Source organism: Bos grunniens, chromosome 12, assembly GCF_055505025.1.
Source record: "Bos grunniens cultivar Pamir isolate PY7600 chromosome 12, Bosgru_T2T1.0, whole genome shotgun sequence".
Classification (NCBI taxonomy): domain Eukaryota; kingdom Metazoa; phylum Chordata; class Mammalia; order Artiodactyla; family Bovidae; genus Bos; species Bos grunniens.
Genome location: NC_141176.1, coordinates 15,323,663 through 15,340,059, shown reverse-complemented (window position 1 = coordinate 15,340,059; position 16,397 = coordinate 15,323,663). Strand labels below are relative to the sequence as shown.

At 42.1% G+C, this 16,397-nt stretch overlaps 1 long non-coding RNA gene across 8 annotated transcripts in view; it reads right to left on the bottom strand.

The window, feature by feature from the left end:
* The window catches only part of LOC147361401 (uncharacterized), a 45,495-nt gene that overhangs the window by 4,972 nt on the left and 24,126 nt on the right, over positions 1 to 16,397 (bottom strand). For 4 of the 8 annotated variants that reach the window (XR_015137863.1, XR_015137857.1, XR_015137856.1 and 1 more), the window contains 2 exons: positions 15,882 to 16,097; positions 14,745 to 14,989 (listed from right to left, as the gene is read on the bottom strand). This is a non-coding gene — a long non-coding RNA (uncharacterized LOC147361401). Of the gene's footprint in view, positions 1 to 1,115; positions 7,202 to 14,744; positions 14,990 to 15,881; positions 16,098 to 16,397 lie in introns of those variants that run through there. The other 4 variants (XR_015137862.1, XR_015137860.1, XR_015137858.1 and 1 more) reach the window with 4 other exon arrangements.

Below are 16,397 nucleotides of genomic sequence, written 5' to 3'. Positions count from 1 at the left end.
TCCACAGGGGGCCAACACCAAGAAATATTAATGTCCCTTGCTGTCTGGTATTAAGAAAACCCACAGGAAACGGACGTTTTCCCCTCCTCCTTAGTCTTATTGATGGCACCAAACCTCTCCACGAGTTTTGCTCAAAGCATATTTTCATCTTTTGCAGGAGGTTTGAGAGGTTTGGGACCGATCAACGGAAAAGATGGGCTTCCTAGGTGGTGCAAATGCAGGAGGTGCAAGAGATGTGGGTTTGATTCCTGGGTTGAGAAGATTCCCTGGAGGAGGAAATGGCAACCCACTCCAATATTCTTGCTTGGGAAATCCCAGGGACAGAGGAGCCTGCCTGGCTGCAGTGCATGGGGTCACAAAGAGTGGGACATGACTGACTGACCACGCACATGCGCGCATACACACACACACACACACACACGGGAAAAGATATGACTGTGAGAGGCAGCAATGCACAACAAGCATTGCTGGGCTCTGCTTGGACAGAGATGCATGAGTGGGGATCTCTCACAGTCTGAGACTGTCCAGAGGCTCCAGGAAGGTAAGATCCAGAGGGAAGGAGAGTAAGGGAGCCTTTGGGAGAGAGGGGACCAGAGGAGTCTCAGCAGCCACGGTGTGTGTGGGGGGTGGTCTTTGGATTAGAGAGCTCCACAGGCTGGTGGCACCCGGGGGTCTTGTAATTATAAGGTTCTACCTTATCAATGGCCAACAAGTGATGGATGATGGGGTATGCAAAGCAGGTGGGCTCTAAGCAGCTAAAAATCTGGTTATTTGAGCTATTTTAAAAATAACTGAATGTCTAAAAATTTGAGTTCAGCACCAACAGACTTTTGAAGGGATGAATCTCAGTCTGCAGCAGGAAAAAAAAAAAAACAACCTGAAGGCCAATACACAGAAGCCACCTTTGACTATGTATTTTTCATTCATTCTGGGTGTAAAGAGTGTGGCACGGTGGGGCAGGCACAGGAGAAAACTTGGGATTCTGGTGTAGCTATACCACTCTCTAGCTGTACCTTGGACAAACACTCTGTCAGGCCTCATTGTCCTCACCCATGAAGTGAGGAGTGGGACAGATCACCCTAAGTTTCCAGCTCTAAATAGTCACGATTCTCAGATTCTTTTTTCAATGTTTTTATTTTCGTATTGGGGTACATATAGCCAGTTAATGTCGTGATGGTTTCAGGTGCACAGCAGAGCAACTCAGCCACACACACACGTGCATCCACGCTCCCCCAAACTCCCCGCCCATCCAGGCTGCCACATAACATTGAGCAGGGTTCCCTGTGCTCTACAGTAGCTTCTTGTTGGATACCCATTTTAAATACAGCAGTGTACATGTCCATCCCAAACTCCCCAACTATCCCCCCCAATTCTTCCCCACCCCCCCGCAACCATAAGTTCCATTCTCTAAGTCTGTGAGTCTGTTTTTGTTTTGTAAATAAGTTCATTTGCATCATTTCTTTTTAGATTCTTGAAGCATCCTCAGGGTGGTAGACAAGATATATTTTATTATCTCCACTTGTTGGATGTGCTTAGACACCCAATTGTGTCCAGCTCTTTGTGACCCCATGGACTGTAGCCTGCCAAGCTCCTCTGTCCATGGAATTTTCCAGGCAAGAATACTGGAGGGGGTTGCCATTTCTTTCTTCAGGAGATCTTCCTGACGCATGGATTGAACCTGTGTCTCCTGCACTGGCAGGTGGGTTCTTTACCTCTGAGCCACCAGGGAATCCCAGTGTCATTATTTATATTGTCTTATATTTTTTTACATGTTTACATTCATTTCAGAATAAAAGAACTACAGCACTGCTATCATATACATATATATAGTATATATAGTTATTATATAATAACTATTGTTATTATATGATTGCTTTTTGTTATCACCATACATTTGTACACACTTTAAGTTCAGTGAGCATATTCCTACCAGTTATGTCTCTTATTCTTTCGGTGGCAGTGTGCAGTGGTGTGCTAGTTTTACTTAACAACCAGCTCTACAGAAGAGGAGATGGGATTTTCCTGGTGAAATACTCTCACCGGGGCCAGTTCTGAGCTCCCAACACAATGTCGTGGCAGAATGGGGAAGACCTGAGCCTGTCTGGCCCTTTCCTCCCATGCTACCTGCTCTGGCAATGCTGAGTGAGGTTGAACTGGCTTTCTAACTCTTGGCTTTATCCACCCATCGATGCTAAACTTCTTTCCAAACACTGATCATACTTGTCGAAACATGCTCATTGCTTGTTCCCACTGGATCATTACTCTCTGGGAGTAGAAACTCTATTCTCTTGCTCCTCACTGTTCCCAGGGCTTACTCTCATTCACCAGCTGCTTTCTATACAACTGCATAGTGGATAAAGATGTGGTATGTATATATGATGGAATATCACTCAGCCATTAAAAGAAACGAAACTGGATTATTTACAGTGATGTGGATGAACCTAGAGTCTGTCATACAAAGTCAGAAAGACAAAAACAAATATTGCATATTAATGCATGTATATGAAATCTAGAAAAACGGTACCGATGAACTTATTTGCAGGGCAGGAATAGAGAGACAGATGTAGAGAGCAGACTTGTGGACATGGTGATTGGGGGAGGAGAGAGTGGGACAAATTGAGAGAGTAGCATTGATAAGTACACACTGCCATGGGTAAAATAGCTAGTGAGAAGCTACTGTAGAGCGTAGGGAGTTCGGCTCTGTGCTCTGTGATGACCTGGAGGGGTGGGATGGGGGCAGGGTGGGAGGGAGGCTCCCGAGGAAGGTGATACATATATATATATATATACATATTTCATGGTGTTGTACAGCAGAAACCAACACAACATTGTAAAGAAATTATACTCCAATTAAAAAGTAAAAAAATTTGCATAGTGAATGAAATGTTATTGTGGAAGGCCCCCGCCCAGTAACGCTGTGCCTAGGTATCAGAATTTCCAGAATTTCCCCTTCATCATGAAGCTTAGGGCTTCCCTGATAGCTCAGTTGGTAAAGAATCTGCCTGCAATGCAGGAGACCTGGTTCGATTCCTGGGTTGGGAAGATCCCCTGGAGAAGGGATAGGCTACCCATTCCAGTATTCGTGGGCTTCCCTTGTGGCTAAGCTGGTAAAGAATCTGCCTGTGATGTAGGAGACCTGAGCTTGATCCCTGGGTTGGGAAGATCCCCTGGAGAAGGGAATGGCTACCCACTCCAGTATTCTGGCCTGGAGAATTCCATGGACAGTCCATGGGGTTGCAGAGAGTTGGACATGACTGAGTGACTTTCACGTGAGGCTTATTTTATCATCCCACATTAATTTCTATGTGTGTGCTCTGAACTCTCCCTTCTTTTTTTAAGAAATAATTAATTTATTTTAATTGGAGGATAATTACTTTAGAATATTGTGCTGGTTTTTGCTATACATCGACATGAATCAGCCACGGGTGCACATGTGCCCTCCCTCCAATTATGAGCCCCTTCCTACCTTCCTCCCCACTTCATCCCTCTGGGTTGTTTCAGAGCACTGGCTTTGGGTCCCCTGCTTCATGCATCAAATTTGCACTGGTCATCTATTTCCCATATGGTAATATACATGTTTCAATGCTATTCTCTCAAATAATCCCACCCTCGCCTTCTCCCACAGAGTCCAAGTCTGTTCTTTACATCTGGGTCTCTTTTGCTGCCTTGCATATAGGTTTGTCATTACTGTCTTTCTAAACCCCATATATATGCATTAATATACGGTATTGGTGTTTCACTTTCTGACTTACTTCACTCCGTACAATAGGCTCCAGTTTCATCAACCTCATTAGAACTGACTCAAATGTGTTCTTTTTTATAACTGAGTAATATTCCATTGTGCATATGTACCACAACTTCCTTATCCATTCGTCTGCCGATGGACATCTAGGTTGCTTCCATGTCCTGGCTATTATAAACAGTGCTGCAATGAACACTGGCGTACATGTGCTGTTTCAAATCTGGTTTCCTTGGTGTGTATGCCCCGCAGTGGGGTTGCTGGGTCCTATGACAGTTCTATTTCCAATTTTTCAAAGAATCTTCATACTGTTCTCCGTAGTAGCTGTACCAGTTTGCCTTCCCACCAACAGTGTAAGAGGGTTCCCTTTTCTCCACACCCTGTCCAGAATTTATTGTTTGTAGACTTTTTGATGGCAGCCATTCTGACCGGTGTGAGGTGATACCTCATTGTGGTTTTGATTTGCATGTATCTAATAAGACTGAGAGACTGAACTGAACTGAACTGGATAATGAGTGATGTTGATCATCTTTTCATGTGTTTATTAGCCATCTGTATGTCTTCTTTGGAGAAATATCTGTTTAGTTCTTTGGCCCACTTTTTGATTGGGTTGTTTGTTTTTCTGGTATTGAGCTGCATGAGCTGCTTGTATATTTTGTCAGTTATTTTATTTGCTATTACATTCTCCTACTCTGAAAGCTGCCTTTTCACATTGCTTATAGTTTCCTTCATTGTGCAAATGCTTTTAAGTTTAATAAGGTCCCATTTGTTTATTTTTGTTTTTATTTTCATTACTCTGGGAAGTGGGTCATAGAGGATCTTGCTGTGATTTATGTCAGTGTTCTGCCTGTTTTCTTCTAAAAGTTTTATAGTTTCTGGTCTTATATTTAGATCTTTAATCCATTTTGAGTTTATTTTTGTGTATGGTGTTAGAAAGTATTCTAGTTTCATTCTTTTAAATGTGGTTGACCAGTTTTCCCAGCACCACTTGTCAAAGACATTGTCTTTTTTCCATTGTATATTTTTGCCTCTTTTGTCAAAGATAAGGTGTCCATAGGTGCATGGATTTATCTCTGGTCTTTCTACTTGTTCCATTGATCCATATTTTTTTCTTTGTGCCAGTACCCTCCTTTCTTGATGACTGCAGTTTGTAGTATAGTCTGAGGTCAGCAAAGTTGTTTCCTCCAGTTCGATTCTTCTTTCTCAAGATTGCTTTGGCTATTCAAGGTTTTTTGTGTTTCCATACAAATTGTGAAATTATTTGTTCTAGTTCTGTGAAAAATACCATTGGTAGCTTGATAGGAATTGCATTGAATCTATAGATTGCTTTGGGTAGTATGCTCATTTTCACTCTACTGATTCTTCCAATCTAGGAACATGGTATATTTCTCCATCTATTTGTGTCATTTTTGATTTCTTTCATCAGTGTTTTACAGTTTTCTATATATAGGTCTTTTGTTTCTTTAGGTAAATTTACTCCTAAGTATTTTATTCTTTTCGTTGCAAGGGCAAATGGGATTGTTTCCTTAATTTCTCCTTCTGTTTTTTCATTGTTAGTGTATAGGAATGCAAGGGATTTCCGCTCATTAATTTTATATCCTGCAACTTTACTATATTCATTGATTAACTCTCCCTTCTAACAAAGATCTCTGTCATGATAATGACTATAAAGATTCATTGTTACTTTTTTTTTAGTAACAAAAGGGTACTTTATTTTTTTTAATGTTTTGTTTTGTATTTGAGTATAGCCTATTAACAATGTTGTGATAGTTTCAGGTGAACAGCTAAGGGATGCAGCCATACATATACATGTATCCATTTTCCTCCAAACTCCTTTCCCATCCAGTAACTATTTTTAATAAAGCCTATCAGTTGAATACCTGAATCAATCATGGACACTGAAAAATACCACCTCTGTTTTCTTCACCATTGTTGGGACTGTACAGTGAGTTTGACATCCTCTTATGGTCATCCGCTAGAGACTGTTTCCTTCTGAAAGGAGAGAGGTTTACCTAAAAATAAATGAGTTTTAAAATTCTTTATCCTAAAACTTGTCTAAATTGTAAAATAAATCACTCAGGAGATACAGTGAATTTTTTGGCTCCGAGAGCTTCTATATTTGTCTCTCCTGGAATCCTGTGTCCTCGGACTCTTAAGCCTTGTTCATTTGTTTCTGGCTTCAGTGTTTCAGAGGACTTCGTGGCCCTGTTTTCCAGACCTGAGTTTAATTGGAGAGTTAATGATTTGAGCAAGAACGTGGAAGCGAAGTTGAATTTGGGGGTGAAGCCTGCTGTCTCTGTTCCACTTCAGCAGACAAGAAAGTCTTTGTGATGCTTTGTTGATGATATTTTTACATAAGCGGATGTTCCCTATAGCAGAGGAGAGGGCGCAGGAGCCTATAACCAGATCGTGTGAAGCTAAGATGAGGACAAAAGCTCCTTTATCTCCTTGCAATCACTTAGCCTAGGAAGACCTGAGGCTTGAGCTCTGAGGTCCTCGCTGCAGTCCTAGCAGGCATTTGAGCTAAACAGGAAGGGATGAGGGTTCACCCACTCGGCCTCAGTTGGGATTTCCCATTAGCCTGTGCTTCTCAGATGGAATTCATAAGCACCTTGAATACTTTATCCTGCCTGCTTCTCATTCCAGAAATTCTTTAGTTAGGTATTTTCAAAAGTTTCTTTCTTTTTAAAGTCACATGACCCAGGCTGCTAGACAATGCTCACTAGTTCATGGTTTCCATGGCAACAACTGAAGGAGCCATTCAAGTCCATCCACAATAACTAATGAAAATGATGTAACATCACTAAAAATAGGTGTCCCTTCTCTGCACCAGAGTTAGGTTCCCCATGCTCCTGATGACCCTTTCTAAAAGAATGCTTTCCTCTGCATCACAAGTGCAGAGAATTTCATTGTCCCTTGTTTCCTGTATCTCATTAAATTATTGTCTTAGTAGGAGGGAACTGCTTATACCAACCACTTTGTGGATTGTGGAGATGGTGGGCCCAGACCCACCTCAAGGCAGAAGCTGCTACCTGAAGATTTCAGCCAATTGTTATATTTTGGGAATTTGAGGTCAGTGTTACTGATCCTTTTAATTTCATTTTAAAGGAAGAATCAGAAATTAGGAAAAAAATTTCTTCCTAATTTTAAAATTCTGGCCATGAATTCATATTAAATATACAGGTATGTATGCACGTCTGTACACCCAGACTGAGTGGAACAAACCGTACATATGTGTGGTCAGGATGCAGCTTGACCATACATATGGCCAAACCATCAGGTCACTGGTTTGAGTCCTATGTGTAGGACATTCTTAGAATCACAAGTCAATCTAGAATAAGCTAGGTACTGACCTTTGGTTCTTAAATTTTCTCACAGAAAACAGACAGATTTGCAGATGTGATGTCAGGGATATATTGAGAACCACTGGAGAATTCAGGAGATGAAATGTAGGAGGAGGATCTGTTGGATCAATATTGAGAGGAGTTTCCTGAGAATCAGAGGTGCTGAAAATAAGACAGAGATATACCAACCAAAAGCAATACTAGAACCTTGGTAAGATCTTAGATTTACGGGGAAAAGAGCTAAGAAAAAATTATTTTCAGCACAATTGCAGAAATTTAAATAGAGACTGCATATTAGATGGTAATTAATCTTCTGGTCCCATCACTTCATGGTAAATAGATGGGGAAACAATGGAAACAGTGAGAGACTTTTTTTTTTGGCTCCAAAATCACTGCAGATGATGACTGCAGCCATGAAACTAAAAGACACTTGCTCCTTGGAAGGAAAGCTATGACCAACCTAGGCAGCATACTAAAAAGCAGAGACATTACTTTGCCAACAAAGGTCCATCTAGTCAAAGCTATGGCTTTTTCAGTAGTCATGTATGGATGTGAGAGTTGGACTATAAAGAAAACTGAGCACTGAAGAATTGATACTTTTGAACTGTGGTGTTGGAGAAGACTTTTGAGAGTCCCTTGGACAGCGAGGAGATCAAGCCAGACAATCCTAAAGGAAATCAGTCCTGAATATTCATTGGAAGGACTGATGCTGAAGCTGAAACTCCAATCCTTTGGCTACCTGATGCGAAGAATTGACTCATTGGAAAAGACCCTAATGTTGGGAAAGATTGAAGGCAGGAGGAGAAGAGGATGACAGGGAATGAAATGGTTGGATGGCATCACCGACTCGATGGACATGAGTTAGAGCAAGCTCCGGGAGTTGGTGTTGGACAGGGAGGCCTGGCATGGGGTCGCAAAGATCTGGACAAGACTGAGCGACTGAACTGAACTGAATGTTAACTTCTTAGATGTGTGTGTTAGTTGCTCAGTTTGGTCAGTCTTTTTGGGATCCCTGCCAGGATCATAGGTCCATGGAATTTCCCAGGCAAGAATACAGGAATGGGTTGCATTCCCTTCTCCAGAGGATCTTCCTGACCCAGTGGTTGAACCCTCATCTCCCGCATTGCAGGCAGATTCTTTACTGTCTAAGCAACCAAGGAAGCTCAATTTCTTAGATATGTGTGTGATAAACAAAGCTGTGGTTACATAGGAGAGCATCTTTATTCATTGTACTAGTTCAACTTTTCTGCAGATTTAATTTTTTTTTAAGGAAGAGAAAAATAAGCTTTCAAATGAGTTAAGTTATGAGCTTACTGACTTGAGAAACACTCAAGTTAATTCATTCAAGTGGCTTTGGTTTGGAGTGTTGATGCAGTGGCTGGCTATCTGGGCCCTGAAAGATGACTTTCAAGTCCCTTTTTAAGAATCTGCTAAGAGAAGGACCCAAAGATGCAAATATAGGATGCTTTTAATTTTTAGTTCCTCAAGTCATCCATTTTTGCCTCCTTACTTAAATGAGACAATTTATATAAGTCAACTAGTAGAGTTCTAGATACATGACAGGCAAATGTCAAATGTTATTTTTCTTTTCATTAAAAAGAAAAAGTGTACGTATGGTCATACGTTGGACCCAGTACTGTACCTCAAAGTATTAATATTTCACACACACACATAAAATACTAGGAGCACATTTCAGGGTGGAGAAAATATTTTCAATTCCTATCCAATTAACACTTATCCAGGTGAGTTTTCATAGTTAAATCCGGGAAATAATTTTACACTGACACTTGAAGAAATGATTTGAGATTTTCAGAGGTACCCTTGTCCTCTGCTGCTGCTAAGTCACTTCAGTCGTGTCCGACTCTGTGCGACCCCAGAGACGGCAGCCCGCCAGGCTCCCCTGTCCCTGGGATTCTCCAGGCAAGAATACTGGAGTGGGTTGCCATTTCCTTCTCCAATGCATGAAAGTGAGAAGTGAAAGTGAAGTTGCTCAGTCGTGCCCGACTCCTAGCGACCCCATGGACTGCAGCCTACCAGGCTCCTCCGTCCATGGGATTTTCCAGGCAAGAGTACTGGAGTGGGTTGCCATTGCCTTCTCTGACCCTTGTCCTCAGACCCTGCTTAAGTAAAAGTTAAAAATATCCATTTTCTTTTTTTCTGGCTGCCTCTGGGTCTGATTCAGGGTACCCTCTTCCTGGAGTTATCCTTCCCAGAGAATATTTGTTTTCGCTTCTTTTACCCTGTCAGATTTTATCTGTTGTTTTTTAGGTTCACGTTCTCTCCATTTTATGAAGTCTTAGATTTCCAACCCTGCTTTTTCCTGTTGTCTTTAGTGCCTTCAACTGATGGGCACACTTAAGTTTCATCAGTTCATTTCATTCCTTCTGTCTTATCAGCAACATTGACTTTAAAATGGGTTTAGTCTTCAAAATGATCTTTGAAATCTAGTCTTTTCTTTCACACTGACCATCATCCTTGCCACATGGTAATTTTATTAGGATTTAGCCCATTTTTAAGGTGCTCTTGGCCACGACATCAAAATTGATGTTACAATAAAAATGTCATAAGCTTTTGGATAACATGCTTTGCTGATGCCTAAATAATTTCTACTGGCTATTTCAATGAGTCCAAGATAGTCAGACATGCAAAACCAGCAATTAAAATTTGCCCGGTGGTTTTAGTGATCGGCTCGAAACTGAATATGTTAGCTGTCTTAGAAAAACATCACTTTTAATCTGGCCTTTGATATCTCCACCCGCCACACCTCCCAGTGATAACAGAAGTTAATAGAGTTTGCGCACTTGTTGTGTATTAGAGAATGAGAACACTGTCTCATTGGTTGTTTGTTGTTGTTTAGTTGCTAAGTCAACATCCGATTCTTTTGCGACCCCATAGAGGGTGGCCCTCTTGGTTCCTCTGTCTATGGGATTTCCCAGGCCAGAACACTAGAGCTGGTTGCCTTTTCCTTCTCCAGGGGATCTTGCTGACCCAGGGATGAAACAGCATCTCTTGCATCTCCAGCATTGGGAGGAAGATTCTTTACCACTGAGCCACCAGGGAAGCCCTACTGTCTCATTTAGCTGTATAAAAAATCTACAAGGCGAACACGATTATTGTCCTCTTTTTACAGAATACTTTTGCAGTGATTTTGCCCTCTGCCCAGTGTCCCACACTCATATGCAACACAGCTGGGATGAGGCCCTTTCTAAGAGCCTCTGCTCTCAGGCACTGTGCTCTGTGGTCAGGTGGCCTTGAAGTCATAAAGGAGCAAAGGAAGGAGAAATTGGATTGCTGACTAGCAGTCAGGCTGGCCAGTGTGACTCCTAAGGGTGCAGGATTTGTCTCCTTACTTGAATTTTTTATTCAGTTATCCTGTAACTCTATTTAGCTAGAATGGAATGCAGTTCATTCTTTTCTGCTAAGGTTGAGTAGCTTGGGGTCAATTGATTTTTTTTTAAAGCATGATATTAGCATTGTGTTCACAATTTTTAAAAATTATCTGTCTTCTAAGGGAATCGAGTTGAAATGATGTGACTTGGGGCTGGCTTCAGAATCATTCATTTGGTGGAGGAGAGCGGAGTGTGTGGTACTGTAAAGGAACTAGTATTAGGCCGTGATTGTTGTAATTGGGTGATGGGCAGATGGAGTTCGTGAAAGTACTCTATTTTTGTGTACATTTGAAACATCATAACAAAATGTTTAAAATATTTCTGGGGTACTTCAGTTGTCTCCTGTAAGGATGTCATTACTCTCCAAGTTCCCTGGTTAATTATGCAGTCAGATCAGATCAGATCAGATAAGTCGCTCAGTCATGTCCGACTCTTTGCGACCCCATGAATCGCAGCACGCCAGGCCTCCCTGTCCATCACCAACTCCCGGAGTTCACTCAGACTCACGTCCATCGAGTCAGTGATGCCATCCAGCCATCTCATCCTCTGTCGTCCCCTTTTCCTCCTGCCCCCAATCCCTCCCAGCATCAGAGTCTTTTCCAATGAGTCAACTCTTCGCATGAGGTGGCCAAAGTACTGGAGTTTCAGCTTTAGTATCATTCCTTCCAAAGAAATCCCAGGGCTGATCTCCTTTAGAATGGACTGGTTGGATCTCCTTGCAGTCCAAGGGACTCTCAAGAGTCTTCTCCAACACCACAGTTCAAAAGCATCAATTCTTTGGCGCTCAGCCTTCTTCACAGTCCAACTCTCACATCCATACATGACCACAGGAAAAACCATAGCCTTGACTAGCCGGACCTTTGTTGGCAAAGTAATGTCTCTGCTCTTGAATATGCTGTCTAGGTTGGTCATAACTTTCCTTCCAAGGAGTAAGCATCTTTTAATTTCATGGCTGCAGTCACCATCTGCAGTGATTTTGGAGCCCAGAAAAATAAAGTCTGACACTATTTCCACTGTTTCCCCATCTATTTCCCATGAAGTGGTGGGACCGGATGCCATGATCTTCATTTTCTGAATGTTGAGCTTTAAGCCAACTTTTTCACTCTCCACTTTCACTTTCATCAAGAGGCTTTTGAGTTCCTCTTCACTTTCTGCCATAAGGGTGGTGTCATCTGCATATCTGAGGTTATTGATATTTCTCCTGGCAATCTTGATTCCAGCTTGTGCTTCTTCCAGCCCAGCGTTTCTCATGATGTACTCTGCATATAAGTTAAATAAACAGGGTGACATATACAGCCTTGAGGAACTCCTTTTCCTATTTGGAACCAGTCTGTTGTTCCATGCCCAGTTCTAACTGTTGCTTCCTGACCTGCATACAAATTTCTAAAGAGGCAGATCAGGTGGTCTGGTATACCCATCTCTTTCAGAATTTTCCACAGTTTATTGTGATCCACACAGTCAAAGGCTTTGGCATAGTCAATAAAGCAGAAATAGATGTTTTTCTGGAACTCTCTTGCTTTTTCTATGATCCAGCGGATGTTGGCAATTTGATCTCTGATTCCTCTGCCTTTTCTAAAACCAGCTTGAACATCAGGAAGTTCACGGTTCACATATTGCTGAAGCCTGGTTTGGAGAATTTTGAGCATTACTTTACTAGCGTGTGAGATGAGTGCAATTGTGCAGTAGTCCCTCTAAATCCTCGAGGATTGGTTTCGGGGACCCCGATGGGTACCAAAACCCTGGATGCTCAAGATATAAGGCATAGTATCTGCATTTAACCTACACACATCTGCCTGTATACGTTAAATCATCTCTGAATTAGATATACTTAATGCAATGTAAATGTTATGTAAATAGTTGCCAGTGCTGAGCAAATTCAAGTTTTGCTTTTTGGAACTTTCTGGAATTAAAAAAAATATTTTCGATCTGAGATTGGTTGAATCAGCAGATAGACAGCCTGTGGATACAGAGGGCTGACTGTATTTTGTTTTCTTCCTTTTTTAAAAAAAAAATATTTTTATTTATTTTTTAAAATCTTTGGCTCTGCTGGGTCTGCATGGCTGTGAGTGGGCTTTCTTTAGCTGTGATGAATGGGGGCTACTCTCGTTGCAGAGCGTGGGCTTCTCATCGCGGCGGCTTCTCTTGTTGCCGAGCAACAAGAGTTTTAGAGTGTGCGGGCTCTGTAGTTGTGGCTGAGTGGCTCTGCGGCATGTGGATCCTGGGTCAGGGATCGAACCCGTGTCCCCTGCATTGACAGGTGGATTCTTAACCACTGGACCACCAGGGAAGTCCTTGCTTTCTTTATCAGAAATTCACATAGAGATTGCCATCATTTAAGAGCAGCATTCATTCAGGCATTTTCCTTGTGGATTTTCTTTTCACTTTTCTGTAATAAGTCTTTAAAAAGCTTGGTTATTATAATGCATATTTTCCTAATCCTCCTCCCATCTACCTTTTTATTAAAACAGAATTTGACTGACTGCTAACACAAGCTTCCCTCTCTTGGTGTCTTCAATTCTCTAACACATTGTTTTCTTTACAAATAGATTTTGTGCAGTTAATTATGACATGACTTGGTACTTTTTTTTTTTCTACAGGATCCTTTTTCAGAAGGATTGTGGTGTTCCAAACTTTAGGAGAATGTTGATTCCTTTTCATTATTATGAAAGTCCAGTGAATATGACATGTCTTGCCTCTGAGACAGACTTATACTAAGTAAGTCTTATGTAAACAGAGCTCAGGTTTAAATGATGGTCTTACCTATTTGTGCATTCTTTCACTAATTTGTCAATAAAAATTTTTAAATGCCTACACATATTGATACTATACAGAACAGCTTGCTGTCTCGAATACTAGTATTTTAGAGGCATTTTTTATAAAATATTACTTTAAAAAATTGTAATTATAATAAAACTAGATTCGAAGCCACAGCCAACACTGGTGGAATTCTATTCTTTACATTTACATTCTTTAAATTCTATTCTTTACATATATAAAGTTTACATATCTTTTTCAGTAACATGCACCCAAATGCATGATTAAGAGGACAGGATTTATTGATTCATTCATTCACTCAACCAATATTTATGGAGGGCCTAGGGTATGCCTGATATTCTTTCAAGATCTAGGGATACTTTGCTGAACAGATGAAATTCCCTGCCCTCTGGGAGTTTATACTCTAGTGGAGAATGTGAATAATAAATAAACAAGCTCATACTTGGTGTATCAGACAGCAATAAGTGAGCAGAAACGAAGTAGGGAAGGGTAAAGAAAGGCTTCAGTGTTGAAAAGCCTCCCTGATGGCTTTGAGAAAAGAGCTGAGAGAGTAAGGGACTTGCCTGGGGGCTGCCTGGACCGGAGGGCTACAGTCCACGGTAACCCTCTGGCCTAGGTAAAAATCTCAGAAACACTGTTCACAGCCTGTTAATTACCACCCATTCCATTGCTATTTAGAATTGGAAAAGGCTGGCACGGTGGAAGGTAAAAAAGCTTTTGACATTAGGCAGACAAGTTGGAATCCTGTTCTACCATGTAATGCCTGGGTGACCTTAGCCAGTTACTCAACTTCTTTGAGCCTCTCCTTTAGAAAAACGACAATTAAGCTGTGCATCCCCAGTGTTATAGGAAGCTTAAATCTAATAGTGGATAAACACTTGTACAGAGTGTCCACTTTACAGAGCTGGGAAGAGCTGCACGATGTTCAGTCTTTTCTCCCGATAGGAACTGCTTAAACGGCATTTATAGCCAAGCGCTCACCAGTAATGAGGCCGCAACCTCCGCGGAGCGGGGGCCACGGCTGGTGTGAGGAGGGAGCACCAAGGAGGGATGGGTGGGGGGCAGAACCTGACTCCCACCTCACTCGCTCTTCCAAGTGTGAGTCTGGTAGCTGTAATCCACCATGCTGGATTCTTTCCCATTCTGTGTCGCTTGGCTATTTAAATCTAGGGATTGTTTTCGGCATTTAAGCATTTAAAATTATACATGATTTCTGAGGCGATCCCAAAGGTTTCACCCACCCGAGCTGAGTCCTGAATACTAATGAGCATCTTTCTTCAGTTAGCTGTGATAATTGCAGAGTCCAGCCAGCGTTGTTAAAGGATTAGAGTCGGGACCCTAGAACCAGAATATTCCATTCCATTAACCTCATGAGGAGATCTCTTGACTAGCTACAGTAAAATCTCACGTTCGTGGAAGAACACTGAGTTTTGTTTTTTCTTACATGAACTTGAATTTTAACAATCCCAGTCTCTCTTTAAAAAAAAGACAAAAACATTTACATTAATTAGTTGATTTAATTTTGGTTTCTCTGGGTCGTCATTGCTGCACTTGCGCTTTCTCTAGTTGCCGGGCGCCGGGGCCACTCTGCAGCTGTGGTTTCCCGGGCTTCTCACCATGGTGGCCGCTTCTCTCGTTGCAGCTCCCAACTCTAGAGCTGAGGCTCCGCGGTCCTGGCTCGCTGGCTTAGTTGCTCCGCAGCATGTGGGATCTTCCTGGATCAGGGATCAAAGCGGTGGCCCCTGCATTGGCAGGTGGATTCTTATGCTCTGTACTACCAGGGAAGCCCCCGAGTCTTTTTCTGGTTGACTTAATTCCTGGATAAGGGGTCCACACAGCTGGGATGGAGGTGGGGGGGCAGGGGTGTGCTCCCCGCAAACCCCAGTGGCATCCCTCCTGAGGGAAAATCATGTGTTCTGTCATTCTGTCCCTTTCGCAGCATCTTTCTAGAGATATAGGGGCACCCTGCACCCCCAGAGTGAAAGAGTTTCCCCTCCCACCTCACCCTTCTGAATGGCTTCCCCGGTTGGCAGTATTCTGATGTAGCTTAAAAAGACATCCTGCACCCAGATCTATACCCAGTCCCCGAGTAAAGGATGGGTTGACCATGAATCTTTTCTCCCCAGGTATGTCTTGGTTGATTCTATACTTAGGACTTTGTTGGTAGGAGTTTCAGCAAGCTTGTTCCTGGGAACCTGAGGTCCGAGGATTTTAGACACGGGAGAGGAGGGGGCACTAGATTTCCCACCAAATGTGTGTTAGAGGTTGGAACCTTTTTTCCTTAAGTATTATAGAAAAGGATAGAGCTTTCCTGGTGGTGCTAGTGGTAAAGAATCTGCCTGCCAATGCAGGAGGTATAATCGACCCGGGTTCGATCCTTGGGTGGGGACGATCCCTTGGAGGACGGCATGGCAACTGACTCCAATATTCTTGCCAGGATAATCCCATGGACAGAGGAACATGGTGGGGGTGAGGGTGAGGTGGGGTGGGAGGGTGGTGGTGGGTGGAGGGGGTGTCTATAGTCCATGGGGTCGAAAAGAATTGGACATGATTGAAGTGACTTAGCATGCACGCATACCCAGTTAGAGTCAAGATACACATTAAATACATAAATTATTAAAAAAAAAAACACACCTAACCTGAAGATGTTCCTGAACAGTTTTCTCTTGCAGTTTCTCCTGGAGGGGCAGTGTCCTGAAGCCACAGCCAGCATGAACAGGGCTGGGCACCCAGAGGAAACTATGACTTATTCCACCTGAGCCTGTGATCAAATTTCCTGTGAAGTCACATGATGATTTCATACAGGTTACTGTTGAGAAGAGATCTGCAGAGATTCAATGGGTCTCAGTACTGTAGAAAGGGAGACACATTAAAGATTAAAAATTCTACATTTATAAATATATTTATGAAGGGTATTATGCTAAGTGAAATAAGTCAGACAGAAAAACAAATACTATATGATATCACTTATATGCGGAATCTAAAAAATACGACAAACTAGTGAATATAATAGAGAGAAGCAGACTCACAGATACAGAGAAAAAACTAGTGGTTACCAGTGGGGAGAGGGAAGGGAGAAGAGGCATTACAGGAGTAGGGAAAAAAGGGTTATTATGGTATTATACGAAGTCACGTGTGTGAAATTTTTGA